Source organism: Schistocerca serialis, chromosome 11 (genome assembly GCF_023864345.2).
Source record: "Schistocerca serialis cubense isolate TAMUIC-IGC-003099 chromosome 11, iqSchSeri2.2, whole genome shotgun sequence".
In the NCBI taxonomy this organism is placed as follows: domain Eukaryota; kingdom Metazoa; phylum Arthropoda; class Insecta; order Orthoptera; family Acrididae; genus Schistocerca; species Schistocerca serialis.
Window position 1 is genome coordinate 79,999,886 of NC_064648.1, and position 14,912 is coordinate 80,014,797.

The following is a 14,912-nucleotide window of genomic DNA, read 5'->3' on the forward strand; positions in this document are numbered from 1 at the left end:
GGTATATCATAGCGACGCTATTTCTGTGTTAATTCGTCAATGCGAGGGAGCGAGGGATGCAGTAAAGAAGGAATAGTGCATCGGAAAGGAGATAATCGTATCCCAAAACAAAACTCTGTCGTCTCCATACAAACGTTACTCGATTTAGAAGGAGATGTCATAGAACCCATAGTATATCATAGCTACACAATTTCTGTGTTAATTGGTCAATGTAAGAGAGCGAGTGATGCAGTGAAGAAGGAATAGTGCATCGGAACGGAGATAATCGTATCCCAAAAGAAAATCCTGTCGTTTTAATAGAAGCGTCACTCGATTTAGAAGGAGATGTCATAGAACCCATAGTGTTTCATAGCGACGTAATTTCTGTGTTAATTCGTCAATGTGAAGGAGCGAGGGTTGCAGTTAAGAAGGAATAGTGCATCGGAAAGGAGATAGTCGTACCCCCCCCAAAAAAAAAAAAAAAATCCTGTCGTTTCCATAGAAACGTTACTCGATTTAGACGGAGAAGTCGTAAATCCCATAGTATTTCATAGCGACGCGAATTCTGTGTTAATTCGACAATGTGAGGGAGCGAGGGGTGCAGTAAGGAAGGAATACTGCATCGGAAAGGAGGTAGTTTTATCCCAAAAGAAAATCCTGTCGTTTCCATAGAAACGTTACTCGATTTGAATGGAGATGCCCTAGATAACATAGTGTTCCATAGCGACCCAATTACCGTGTTAATTCGTCAATGTGAGGGAGCGTGGGTTGCAGTAAAGAAGGAATAGTGCATCGGAAAGGAGATACTCGTATCCCAAAAGAAAATTCTTTCGTTTCCATGGAGACGTTACACGATTTAGAAGGAGATGTCATAGAACCCATAGTATTTCATAGCGATGCAATTTCTGTGTTAATTCGTCAATGTGAGCGAACGAGTGATGCAGTAAAGAAGGAATAGTGCATCGGAAAGCAGATACTCTTATCCCAAAAGATAATACTGTCGTTTCCATAGAAACGTTACTCGATTTAGAAGGAGATGTCATAGAACACATAGTAGTTCATACCGACGCAATTTCAGTGTTAATTCGTCAATGTGAGTGAGCGAGGGATGCTGTAAAGAAGGAATAGAGCATCGGAAAGGAGATAATCGTATCCCAAAAGAAAATCCTGTCGTTTCAATAGAATTTTCGATCGATTTAGAAGGAGATGTCGTAGAACCCATAGTATTTCATAGTGACGCAATTGCAGTGTTAATTCGTCAATGTGAGGGGGAACGAAAGATGCAGTAGAGAAGGAATAGTGCATCGGAAAGGAGATAGTCGTATCCCAAAAGAAAATCCTGTCGTTTCCATAGAAACATTACTCGATGTGAATGGAGATGCCTTAAATCCCATAGTATTTCATAGCGACGCAAATTCTATGTTAATTCGTCAATGTGAGGGAGATAGGGATGCAGTAAAGAAGGAATAGTGCATCGGAAAGGAGATACTCGTATCCCAAAAGGAAATTCTGTCATTTCCATGGAGACGTTACTCGATTTAGAAGGAGATGTCATAGAACCCATAGTATTTCATAGCAACGCAATTTCTGTGTTAGTTCGTCAATGTGAGGGAGCGAGTGATGCAGTAAAGAAGGAATAGTGCATCGGAAAGGAGATACTCGTATCCCAAAAAGAAACTCTGTTATTTTCATGGAGACGTTACTCGATTTAGAACGAGATGTCATAGAACCAATAGCATTTCATAGAGACGATATTTCTGTGTTAATTCGCCAATGTGAGGGAGCGAGGGTTGCAGTAAAGAAGGAATATTGCATCGGAAAGGAGATACTCGTATCCCAAACGAAAATCCTGTCGTTTCCATAGAAACGTAACTCGATTTATAAGGATATGTCAGGGAAACCATAGAATTTAATAGCGACGCAATTGCAGTGTTAATCCGTCAATGTGAGGGAGCCAGGAATGCAGTAAAGAAGGAATAGTGCATCGGAAAGGAGATAGTCGTATCCCAAAAGAAAATTCTGTCGTTTCCATAGAAACGTTTCTCAGTATAGATGGAGATAGCATAAAACAAATAGCATTTCATGCCGACGCAATTTCTGCGTTGATTCGTCAATGTGATGGAGCGAGGGATGCAGTAAGGAAGGAATAGTGCATCGGAATGGAGATAATCGTATCCCAAAAGTAAATCCTGTCGTTACCATGGAAACGATACTCCATTTAGAAAGAGATGCCATAGAACACATAGTTTCTCATAGCGACCAATTTCTCTGTTAATTCGTCAATATGAGGGAGCGAGGGATGCAGTAAGGATGGAATACTGCATCGGAAAGGAGGCAGTTGTATCCCAAAAGAAAATCCTGTCGTTTCCATAGAAACGGTACTCGATTTGAATGGAGATGCCTTAGATCACATAGTGTTTCATAGCGACCCAATTTCTGTGTTAATTCGTCAATGTGAGGGAGCGTGGGGTGCAGTAAAGAAGGAATAGTGCATCGGAAAGGAGATACTCGTTTCCGAAAAGAAAATTCTTTCGTTTCCAAGGAGACGTTACTCGATTTAGGAGGAGATGTCATAGAACCCATAGTATTTCATAGCGACACAATTTCTGTGTTAATACGTCAATGTGAGGGAGCGAGTGATGCAGTAAGGAAGGAAAAGTGCATCGCAAAAGAGATACTCGTATCCCAAAAGAAAATCCTTTCGTTTCCATAGAAGCGTCACTCGATTTAGAAGGAGATGTCATAGAACCCATAGTATTTCATAGCGACGCAATTTCTGTGTTAATTCGTCAATGTGAGAGAGCGAGGGATGCAGTTAAGAAGGAATAGTGCATCGGAAGGGAGATAGTCGAAAAAAAAAAAAAAAAAATCCGGTCGTTTCCGTAGAAACGTTACTCGATTTAGAAGGAGAAGTCATAAAACCCATAGTATTTCATAGCGACGCTAATTCTGTGTTAATTCGACAATTTGAGGGAGCGAGGGATGCAGTAAAGAAGGAATAGTGCATCGGAAAGGAAATACTCGTACCCAAAAGAAAATCCTGTCGTTTCAATAGAAACGTTACTCGATACAGAACGATATGTCATAGAACCCATAGTATTTCATAGCGTCGCAATTGCAGCGAAAATTCGTCAGTGTGAGGGAGCGTGGAATGCAGTAAAGAAGGAATAGTGAATCGGAACGAAGATAATTGTATCGCAAAAGAAATTTCTGTCGTTTCGATGGAAACGATACTCGATTTAGTACGAGATGTCATAGAACCAATAGCATTTCATAGAGACGCTATTTCTCTGTTAATTCGCCAATGTGAGGGAGCGAGGGTTGCAGTAATGAAGGCATAGTGCATCGGAAAGGAGATACTCGTATCCCAAAAGTAAATCCTGTCGTTACCATAGAAACGGTACTCCATTTAGAAAGAGTTGCCATAGAACACATAGTTTCCCATAGCGACCAATTTCTGTGTTAATTCGTCAATATGAGGGAGCGAGGGATGCAGTAAGGAAGGAATACTGCATCGGAAAGGAGGTAGTTGTATCCCAAAAGAAAATCCTGTCGTTTCCATAGAAACGTTACTCGATTTGAATGGAGATGCCAAAGATCACATAGTGTTTCATAGCGACCCAATTTCTGTGTTAATTCGTCAATGTGAGGGAGCGTGGAATGCAGTAGAGAAGGAATAGTGCATCGGAAAGGAGATACTCGTATCCCAAAAGAAAATTCTTTCGTTTCCATGGAGACGTTACTCGATTTAGAACGAGATGTCATAGAACACATAGTATTTCATAGCGACGCAATTTCTGTGTTAATTCGTCAATGTGAGGGAGCGAGTGATGCAGTAAAGAAGGAATAGTGCATCGGAAAGGAGATACTCTTATCCCAAAAGAAAATCCTGTCGTTACCATAGAAACGATACTCCATTTAGAAAGAGTTGCCATAGAACGCATAGTTTCCCATTGCGACCAATTTCTGTGTTAATTCGTCAATATGAGGTAGCGAGAGATGCAGTAAGGAAGGAATACTGCATCGGAAAGGAGGTAGTCGTATCCCAAAAAAAAATTCTGTCGTTTATATTGAAACGTTACTCAGCTTAGAAGGAGATGGCATAGAACCAATAGCATTTCATACCGGCGCAATTTCTGCGTTAATTCGTCAATGTGAGGGAGCGGAAGAAGCAGTAAAGAAGGAATAGGGCATCGGTAAGGAGATATTCGTATCCCAAAAGAACATTCTGTCGTTTCCATGGAGACGTTATTCGATTTAGAGGATGTCATAGAAATCATAGCATTTCATAGCAGGCAATGTCTGTGTTAATTCGCCAATGTGGGGGAGCGAGTGATGCAGTAAAGAAGGAATAGTGCATCGGAATGGAGATACTCGTACCCAAAAGAAAATCCTGTCGTTTCAATAGAAACGTTACTCGATTTAGAGGGAGATGTCATAGAACCCATAGTAGTTCATAGCGACGCAATTTCTGTGTTAATTCGTCAATGTGAGTGAGCGAGGGATGCTGTAAAGACAGAATAGTGGATCGGAAAGGAGATAATCGTATCACAAAAGAAAATCCTGTCGTTTCAATAAAAACTTTACTCGATATAGAAGGGGATGTCGTAGAACCCATAGTATTTCATAGCGACGCAATTGCAGTGTTAATTCGTCAATGTGAGGGAGCGACGGATGCAGTATTGAAGGAATGGTGCATCGGATAGGAGATACTCCTATCCCAAAAGAAAATCCTGTCGTTTCCGTAGAATCGATACTCGATTTAGAAGGAGATGTCATAGAACTCATAGTAGTTCATAGCGACGCTATTTCAGTGTTAATTCGTCAATGTGAGTGAGCGAGGGATGCTGTAAAGAAGGACTGGAGCATCGGAAAGGAGATAATCGTATCCCAAAAGAAAATCCTGACGTTTCAATAGAAACTTCGATCGATTTAGAAGGAGATGTCGTAGAACCCATAGTATTTCATAGTGACGCAATTGCAGAGTTAATTCGTCAATGTGAGGGGGAGCGAGGGATGCAGTAGAGAAGGAATAGTGCATCGGAAAGGAGATAGTCGTATCCCAAAAGAAAATCCTGTCGTTTCCATAGAAACATTCCTCGATTTGAATGGAGATGCCTTAGATCCCATAGTATTTCATAGCGACGCAATTTCTGTGTTAATTTGTCAATGTGAGGGAGATAGGGATGCAGTAAAGAAGGAATAGTGCATCGGAAAGGAGATACTCGTATCCCAAAAGGAAATTCTGTCACTTCCATGGAGACGTTACTCAATTTAGAAGGAGATGTCATAGAACCCATAGTATTTCATAGCAACGCAATTTCTGTGTTAGTTCGTCAATGTGAGGGAGCGAGGGATGCAGTAAGGAAGGAATACAGCATCGCAAAGGAGATAGTCGTATCCCAAAAGAAAAATCTATCGTTCCCATCGTAACGTTACTCGATTTAGAAGGAGAAGTCATAGAACCCATAGTATTTCATAGCGACACAATTTCTGTGTTAATTCGTCGATGTGAGGGAGCGAGGGACGCAGTAAAGAGGAAATAGTGCATCGGAAATTAGATACTCGTATCCCAATAGAAAATTCTGTCATTTTCATAGAAACGTTACTCGATTTAGATGGAGAAGTCATAGAACCAATAGTATTTCATAGCGACGCGATTTCCGTGTTCATTCGTCAAAGTGTGGGGGCGAGGGATGCAGTAAAGAAGGAATAGTGCATCGGAAAGGAGATAGTCGTACCCCAAAAGAAAATCCTTTCGTTTTAATAGAAGCGTCACTCGGTTTAGAAGGAGATGTCATAGAACCCATAGTATTTCATAGCGACGTAATTTCTGTATTAATTCGTCAATGTGAAGGAGCGAGGGATGCAGTTAAGAAGGAATAGTGCATCGGAAAGGAGATAGTCGTACCCACCCAAAAAAAAAAAAAAAAAAAAATCCTGTCGTTTCCATAGAAACGTTACTCGATTTAGAAGGAGAAGTCATAAAACCCATAGTGTTTCATAGCGACGCGAATTCTGTGCTAATTCGACAATGTGAGGGAGCGAGGGATGCAGTAAAGATGGAATAGTGCATCGGAAAGGAGATACTCGTACCCAAAAGAAAATCCTGTCGTTTCAACAGAAACGTTACTCGATACAGAACGATATGTCATAGAACCCATAGTATTTCATAGCGTCGCAATTGCAGTGAAAATTCGTCAGTGTGAGGGAGCGAGGAATGCAGTAAAAAAGGAATAGTGAATCGGAACGTAGATAGTGGTATCCCAAAAGAAAATTCTGTCGATTCCATAGAAACGTACCTCAGTTTAAAAGGAGATGGCATAAAACCAATAGCATTTCATGCCGACGCAATTTCTGCGTTAATTCGTCAATGTGATGGAGCGAGAGATGCAGTAAAGAAGGAATATTGCATCGGAATGGAGATAATCGTATCCCAAAAGTAAATCCTGTCGTTACCATAGAAACGATACTCCATTTACAAAGAGATGCCATAGAACACATAGTTTCTCATAGCGACCAATTTCTGTGTTAATTCGTCAATATGAGGGAGCGAGGTATGCAGTAAGGAAGGAATACTGCATCGGAAAGGAGGTAGTTGTATCCCAAAAGAAAATCCTGTCGTTTCCATAGAAACGTTACTCGATTTGAATGGAGATGCCTTAGATCACATAGTGTTTCATAGCGACCCAATTTCTGTGTTAATTCGTCCATGTGAGGGAGCGTGGAATGCAGTAAAGAAGGAATAGTGCTTCGGAAAGGAGATACTCGTATCCCAAAAGAAAATTCTTTCGTTTCCATGGAGACGTTACTCGATTTAGAACGAGATGTCATAGAACACATAGTATATAATAGCGACGCAATTTCTGTGTTAATTCGTCAATGTGAGCGAGCGAGTGATGCAGTAAAGAAGGAATAGTGCATCGGAAAGGAGATACTCTTATCCCAAAAGAAAAATCTGTCGTTACCATAGAAACGATACTCCATTTAGAAAGGGTTGCCATAGAACACATAGTTTCCCATAGCGACCAATTTCTGTGTTAATTCGCCAATATGAGGGAGCGAGGGATGCAGTAAGGAAGGAGTACTGCATCGGAAAGGAGGTAGTCGTATCCCAAAAGAAAATTCTGTCGTTTCCATAGAAACATTCCTCGATTTGAATGGAGATGCCTTAGATCCCATAGTATTTCATAGCGACGCAATTTCTGTGTTAATTTGTCAATGTGAGGGAGATAGGGATGCAGTAAAGAAGGAATAGTGCATCGGAAAGGAGATACTCGTATCCCAAAAGGAAATTCTGTCATTTCCATGGAGACGTTACTCAATTTAGAAGGAGATCTCATAGAACCCATAGTATTTCATAGCAACGCAATTTCTGTGTTAGTTCGTCAATGTGAGGGAGCGAGGGATGCAGTAAGGAAGGAATACAGCATCGCAAAGGAGATAGTCGTATCCCAAAAGAAAAATCTATCGTTCCCATCGTAACGTTACTCGATTTAGAAGGAGAAGTCATAGAACCCATAGTATTTCATAGCGACACAATTTCTGTGTTAATTCGTCGATGTGAGGGAGCGAGGGACGCAGTAAAGAGGAAATAGTGCATCGGAAATTAGATACTCGTATCCCAATAGAAAATTCTGTCATTTTCATAGAAACGTTACTCGATTTAGATGGAGAAGTCATAGAACCCATAGTATTTCATAGCGACGCGATTTCCGTGTCCATTCGTCAAAGTGTGGGGGCGAGGGATGCAGTAAAGAAGGAATAGTGCATCGGAAAGGAGATAGTCGTACCCCAAAAGAAAATCCTTTCGTTTTAATAGAAGCGTCACTCGGTTTAGAAGGAGATGTCATAGAACCCATAGTATTTCATAGCGACGTAATTTCTGTATTAATTCGTCAATGTGAAGGAGCGAGGGATGCAGTTAAGAAGGAATAGTGCATCGGAAAGGAGATAGTCGTACCCCCCCCCAAAAAAAAAAAAAAAAATCCTGTCGTTTCCATAGAAACGTTACTCGATTTAGAAGGAGAAGTCATAAAACCCATAGTGTTTCATAGCGACGCGAATTCTGTGCTAATTCGACAATGTGAGGGAGCGAGGGATGCAGTAAAAATGGAATAGTGCATCGGAAAGGAGATACTCGTACCCAAAAGAAAATCCTGTCGTTTCAACAGAAACGTTACTCGATACAGAACGATATGTCATAGAACCCATAGTATTTCATAGCGTCGCAATTGCAGTGAAAATTCGTCAGTGTGAGGGAGCGAGGAATGCAGTAAAAAAGGAATAGTGAATCGGAACGTAGATAGTGGTATCCCAAAAGAAAATTCTGTCGATTCCATAGAAACGTACCTCAGTTTAAAAGGAGATGGCATAAAACCAATAGCATTTCATGCCGACGCAATTTCTGCGTTAATTCGTCAATGTGATGGAGCGAGAGATGCAGTAAAGAAGGAATATTGCATCGGAATGGAGATAATCGTATCCCAAAAGTAAATCCTGTCGTTACCATAGAAACGATACTCCATTTACAAAGAGATGCCATAGAACACATAGTTTCTCATAGCGACCAATTTCTGTGTTAATTCGTCAATATGAGGGAGCGAGGTATGCAGTAAGGAAGGAATACTGCATCGGAAAGGAGGTAGTTGTATCCCAAAAGAAAATCCGGTCGTTTCCATAGAAACGTTACTCGATTTGAATGGAGATGCCTTAGATCACATAGTGTTTCATAGCGACCCAATTTCTGTGTTAATTCGTCCATGTGAGGGAGCGTGGAATGCAGTAAAGAAGGAATAGTGCTTCGGAAAGGAGATACTCGTATCCCAAAAGAAAATTCTGTCGTTTATATAGAAACGTTACTCAGTTTAGAAGGAGATGGCATAGAACCAATAGCATTTCATACCGGCGCAATTTCTGCGTTAATTCGTCAATGTGAGGGAGCGGAAGAAGCAGTAAAGAAGGAATAGTGCACCGGTAAGGAGATATTCGTATCCCAAAAGAACATTCTGTCGTTTCCATGGAGACGTTACTCGATTTAGAGGATGTCATAGAAATCATAGTATTTCATAGCAGGCAATGTCTGTGTTAATTCGCCAATGTGGGGGAGCGAGTGATGCAGTAAAGAAGGAATAGTGCATCGGAAAGGAGATACTCGTACCCAAAAGAAAATCCTGTCGTTTCAATAGAAATGTTACTCGATTTAGAAGGAGATGTCATAGAACACATAGTAGTTCATAGCGACGCAATTTCTGTGTTAATTCGTCAATGTGAGTGAGCGAGGGATGCTGTAAAGAAGGAATAGTGCATCAGAAAGGAGATAATCGTATCCCAAAAGAAAATCCTGTCGTTTCAATAGAAACTTTGATCGATATACAAGGAGATGTCGTAGAACCCATAGTATTTCATAGCGACGCAATTGCAGTGTTAATTCGTTAATGTGAGGGAGCGAGGGATGCAGTAGAAAATGAATAGTGCATCGGAAAGGAGATAGTCGTATCCCAAAAGAAAATCCTGTCGTTTCCATAGAAACGTTACTCGATTAGAATGGAGATGCCTTAGATCCCATAGTATTTCATAATGACGCAATTTCTGTGTTAATTAGTGAATGTGAGGGAGCGAGGGATGCAGTATAGAAGGAATAGTGCATCTGTAAGGAGATACGCGTATCCCAAAAGAAAATTCTTTCGTTTCCATGGAGACGTTACTCGATTTAGAAGGAGATGTCATAGAACCCATAGCATTTCATAGCTACGCAATTTCTGTGTTAATTCGTCAATGTGACGGAGCGAGTGATGCCGTAAAGAAGGAATAGTGCATCGGAATGGAGATACTCTAACCCCAAAAGAAAATCCTGTCGTTTCCATAGAAACGTTACTCGATTTAGATGTAGATGTCATAGAACCCATAGTATTTCATAGCGACGCAATTTCTGTGTTAATTCGTTAAATGTGAGTGAGCGAGGGATTCTGTAAAGATGAATAGTGCATCAGTACGGAGATAATCGTATCCCAAAAGAAAATCCTGTCGTCTCAATAGAAACTTTGCTCGATTTAGATGGATATGTAATAGAACCCATTGTATTTCATAGCGACGCAATTGCAGTGTTAATTCGTCAATGTGAGGGAGCGAGGGATGCAGTATTGAAGGAATAGTGCATCGGATAAGAGATAGTCGTATCCCAAAAGAAAATTCTGTCGTTTCCAGAGAAACGTTACTCAGTTTAGAAGGAGATGGCATAGAACCAATAGCATTTCATAGCGACGCAATTTCTGTGTTAATTCGTCAATGTCAGGGAGCGAGGGTAGCAGTAAAGAAGGAATAGTGCGTCGGAAAGGAGATAATCGTATCCCAAAAGAAAATCATGTCGTTTCCATAGAAACGTTACTCGATTTAGAAGGAGACGTCATAGAACCCATAGTTTTTCATAGCGACCAATTTCTGTGTTAATTCGTCAATTTGAGGGGGCGAGGGATGCAGTAAGGAATGAAGAGTGCATCGTAAAAGAGGTAGTCGTATCCCAAAAGAAAATCCTGTCGTTTCCATAGAAACGTTACTCGATTTAGAAGGAGATGTCATGGAACCCATAGTTTTTCATAACGACCAATTTCTGTGTTATCTCGTCAATATGAGGGAGCGAGGGATGTAGTAAGGAAGGAATAGTGCATCTGAAAGGAAATAATCGTATCCCAAAAATATTCCTGTCGTTTCCATAGAATTGTTACTCGATCTAGAAGGAGATGTCATAAAACACATAGTTTTCCATAGCGACCAACTTTTCCGTTAATTCGTCAATATGAGGGAGCGAGGGATGCAGTAAGGAAGGAATAGTGCATCGCAATGGAGATAGTCGTATCCCAAAAGAAAACTCTGTCGTTTCCATAGAAACGTTACTCGATTTAGAAGGTGATGGCATGGAACCAATTGCATTTCATGGCGACGCAATTTCTGTGTTAATTCGTCAATGTGAGGAAGCGAGGGATGCAGTAAAGGAGGAATAGTGCATCGTAAAAGGAGATAATCGTATCCCAAAAGAAAATCCTGTCGTTTCCATAGAAACGTTACTCGATTTAGAAGGAGATGTCATGGAACCCATAGTTTTTCATAACGACCAATTTCTGTGTTATCTCGTCAATATGAGGGAGCGAGGAATGTAGTAAGGAAGGAATAGTGCATCGGAAAGGAGGTAGTCGTATCCCAATAGAAAATCCTGTCGTTTCCATAGAAACGTTACACGATTTCAAAGGAGATGTCATAAAACCCATAGTATTTCATAGCGACACAATTTCTGTGTTAATTCGTCAATGTGAGGGAGCGAGGGATGCAGTAAAGAAGGAATAGTGCATCGGAAAGGAGATAATCGTATCCCAAAAGAAAATCCTGTCGTTTCCATAGAAACGTTACTCCATTTAGAAGGAATTGTCATAAACCCATAGTATTACATAGCGACGCCATATCTGTGTTAAATCGTAAATATGAGGGAGCGAGGGATGCAGTAAAGAAGGAATAGTGCACCGAAAAGGAGATACTCTTATCCCAAATGAAAATTCTGTCGTTTCCATAGAAACGTTACTCGATTTGAAAGGAGATGTCATAGAACCCATAGTATTTCATAGCGACGCAATTTCTGTGTTAATTCGTCAATGTGAGGGATCGAGGGATGCTGTAAAGAGGGAATAGTGCATCGGAAAGGAGATACTCGTATCCCAAAAGAAAATTCTGTCGTTTCCATAGGAATGTTACTCGATTTAGAAGGAGATGTCATAGAACCCATAGTATTTCATAGCGATGAAATTTCTGTGTTAATTCGTCAATGTGAGGGAGCGAGGTATGCAGTAAAGAAGGAATAGTGCATCGGAAAGGAGATACTTGTATCCAAAAAAAAAAAAATCCTGTCGTTTCCATAGAAACGTTACTCGATTTAGAAGGAGATGTCATAGAACCCATAGTTTTTCATAGCGACGTAGTTTCAGTGTTAACTCGTCAATATGAGGGAGCGAGGGATGCAGTAAGGAAGGAATAGTGCATCGGAAAGGAGGTAGTCGTATCCCAAAAGAAAATCCTGTCGTTTCCATTGAAACATTACTCGATATGAAAAGAGATGTCATAAAACCCATAGTATTTCATAGCGACACAATTTCTGTGTTAATTCGTCAATGTGAGTGAGCGAGGGATGCTGTAAAGAAGGAATAGTACATCTGAAAGGATATAATCTTATCCCTAAAGAAAATCCTGTCGTTTCAATAGAAACGTCGCTAGATTTAGAAGGATATGTCATAGACCCCATAGTATTTCATAGCGACGCAATTGCAGTGTTTATTCGTCAATGTGAGGGAGCAAGGGATGCTGTAAAGGAGGAATAGTGCAACGGAAAGGAGATAGTCGTATCTCAAAAGAAAATTCTGTCGTTTCCATAGAAACGTTACTCGATTTAGTAGGAGATGTCATAGAACAAATAGCATTTAATTGCGATACAATTTCTGTGTTAATTCGTCAATGTGAGGGAGCGGGGGATGCAGTATAGAAGGAATAGTGCATCAAAAGGCAGATAAGAGTATCCCTAAAGAAAATCCTGTAGCCTCCATAGAAACGTTACTCGATTTAGAAGGAGACGTCATAGAAACCATAGTATTCCATAGCGACGCAATTTGTATGTTAATTCATCAATGTGAGGGAGCGAGGATTGCAATAAAGAAGGAACAGTCCATCGGATAGGAGATACACGTATCCCATAAGAAAATCCTGTCGATTCCATAGAAACGTTACTTGATTTAGAAGGAGATGTTATAGAACACATAGTATTTCATTGCGACGCAATTTCTGTGTTAATTCGTCAATGTGAGGTAGCGAGGGATGCAGTAAAAAAGGAATAGTGCATCGGAAAGAAGATAATCCTATCCAAAAAAATCCTGTCGTTTCTATAAAAACGTAACTCGATTTACAAGGAGATGTCATAGAACACATAGTTTTCCATAGCGACCAATTTCTCTGTTGATTCGTCAATATGAGGGAGCGAGGGATGCAGTAAAGAAGGAATAGTGCATCGGAAAGGAAGTAGTCGTATACCAAAAGAAAATCCTGTCGTACCCATAGAAACGTTACTCGATTTGAATGGATATGTCATAGAACCCATAGTATTTCAAAGCGACGCAATTTCTGTGTTAATTCGTCAATGTGAGGGAGCGAGGGATGCAGTAATGAGGGAATAGTGCATCGTAAAAGGAGATAATCGTATCCCAAATGAAAATCTTCTCGTTTCCATAGAAACGTTGCTCGATTTAGAGGGATATGTCATACAACCCATAGTATTTCATAGCGACGCAATTGCAGTGTTAATTCGTCAATGTGAGTTAGCGCGGGATGCATTAAAGAAGGAATAGTGCATCGGAAAGGAGATAGTCGTATCCCAAATGAAAATTCTGTCGTTTCCATAGAAACGTTACTCGATTTAGAAGGAGATGTCATAGAACCAATAGCATTTCATAGCGACGAAATTTCTGTGTTTATTCGTCAATGTGAGGGAGCGAGGGATGCAGTAATGAAGGAATAGTGCATCGTAAAAGGAGATAATCGTATCCCAAAAGAAAATCCTGTCGTTTCTATAGAAACGTTTCTCGAGTCAGAAGGAGATGTCATAGAAAATATAGTTTTTCATAGCATCCAATTTCTGTGTTAACTCGTCAATATGAGGGAGCGAGGGATGCTGTAAAGAAGGAATAGTCCATCGGAAAGGAGGTAGTCGTATCCCAAAAGAAAATCCTGTCGTTTCCATTGAAACGTTACTCGATATGAAAAGAGATGTCATAAAACCCATAGTATTTCATAGCGACACAATTTCTGTGTCAATTCGTCAATGTGAGTGAGCGAGAGATGCTGTAAAGAAGGAATAGTACATCGGAAAGGAGATAATCTTATCCCAAAAAAAAAATCCTGTCCTTCCAATAGAAACGTTGCTCGATTTAGAAGGATATGTCATACAACCCATAGTATTTCATAGCGACGCAATTTCTGTGTTAATTCGTCAATGTGAGGGATCGAGAGATGCAGTAAAGAAGGAATAGTGCATCGGAAAGGAGATACTCGGATCCAAAAATGAAAACCTGTCGCTTCACTAGAAACGTTACGCGATTTAGAAGGATATGTCATAGAACCCATTGTATTCCAGAGCGACACAATTGCAGTGTTAATTCGTCAGTGTGAGAGAGCGAGGGATGCAGTAAAGAAGGAATAGTGCATCGGAAAGGAGATATTCGTATCCCAAAGGAAAATTCTGTCGTTTCCATAGAAAAGTTACTATTTTAAGAAGGAGAAGTCACAGAACCCATATTATTTCATAGCGACGCAATTTCTGTGTTGATTCGTCATGCGAGGGAGCGAGGGATGCAGTAAAGAAGGAATAGTGCATCGGAAAGGAGAACCTCGTAATTTAAAAGAAAATCCTGTCGTTTCCATTGAAACGTTACTCGGTTTAGAAGTAGAAGCCATAGAACACTTAGTATTTCATAGCGACTAAATTTCTGTGTTAATTCGTCGATGTGATTGAGCGAGGGATGCAGTAAAAAAGGAATAGTGCAGCGGAAAGGAGATACTCGTACCCAAAAGAAAATCCTGCCATTTTCATAGAAACGTTACTCGATTTAGAAGGAGATGTCATAGAACTCATAGTATTTCATGGCGACGTAATTTCTGTGTTTATTCGTCAATTTGAGGGAGCGAGGGATGCAGTAAAGAAGGAATAGTACATTGGAAAGGAGATACTCGTATCCCGAAAGAAAATCCTTCCGTTTCCATAGACACGTTACACGATTTAGAAGGAGATGTCATAGAACAGATAGTATTTCATAGCGACGCTATTTCTGTGGTAATTCGTGAATGCGAGGGAGCGAGAGATGCAGTAAAGAAGGAATAGTGAATCGGAAAGGAGATACTCGTAT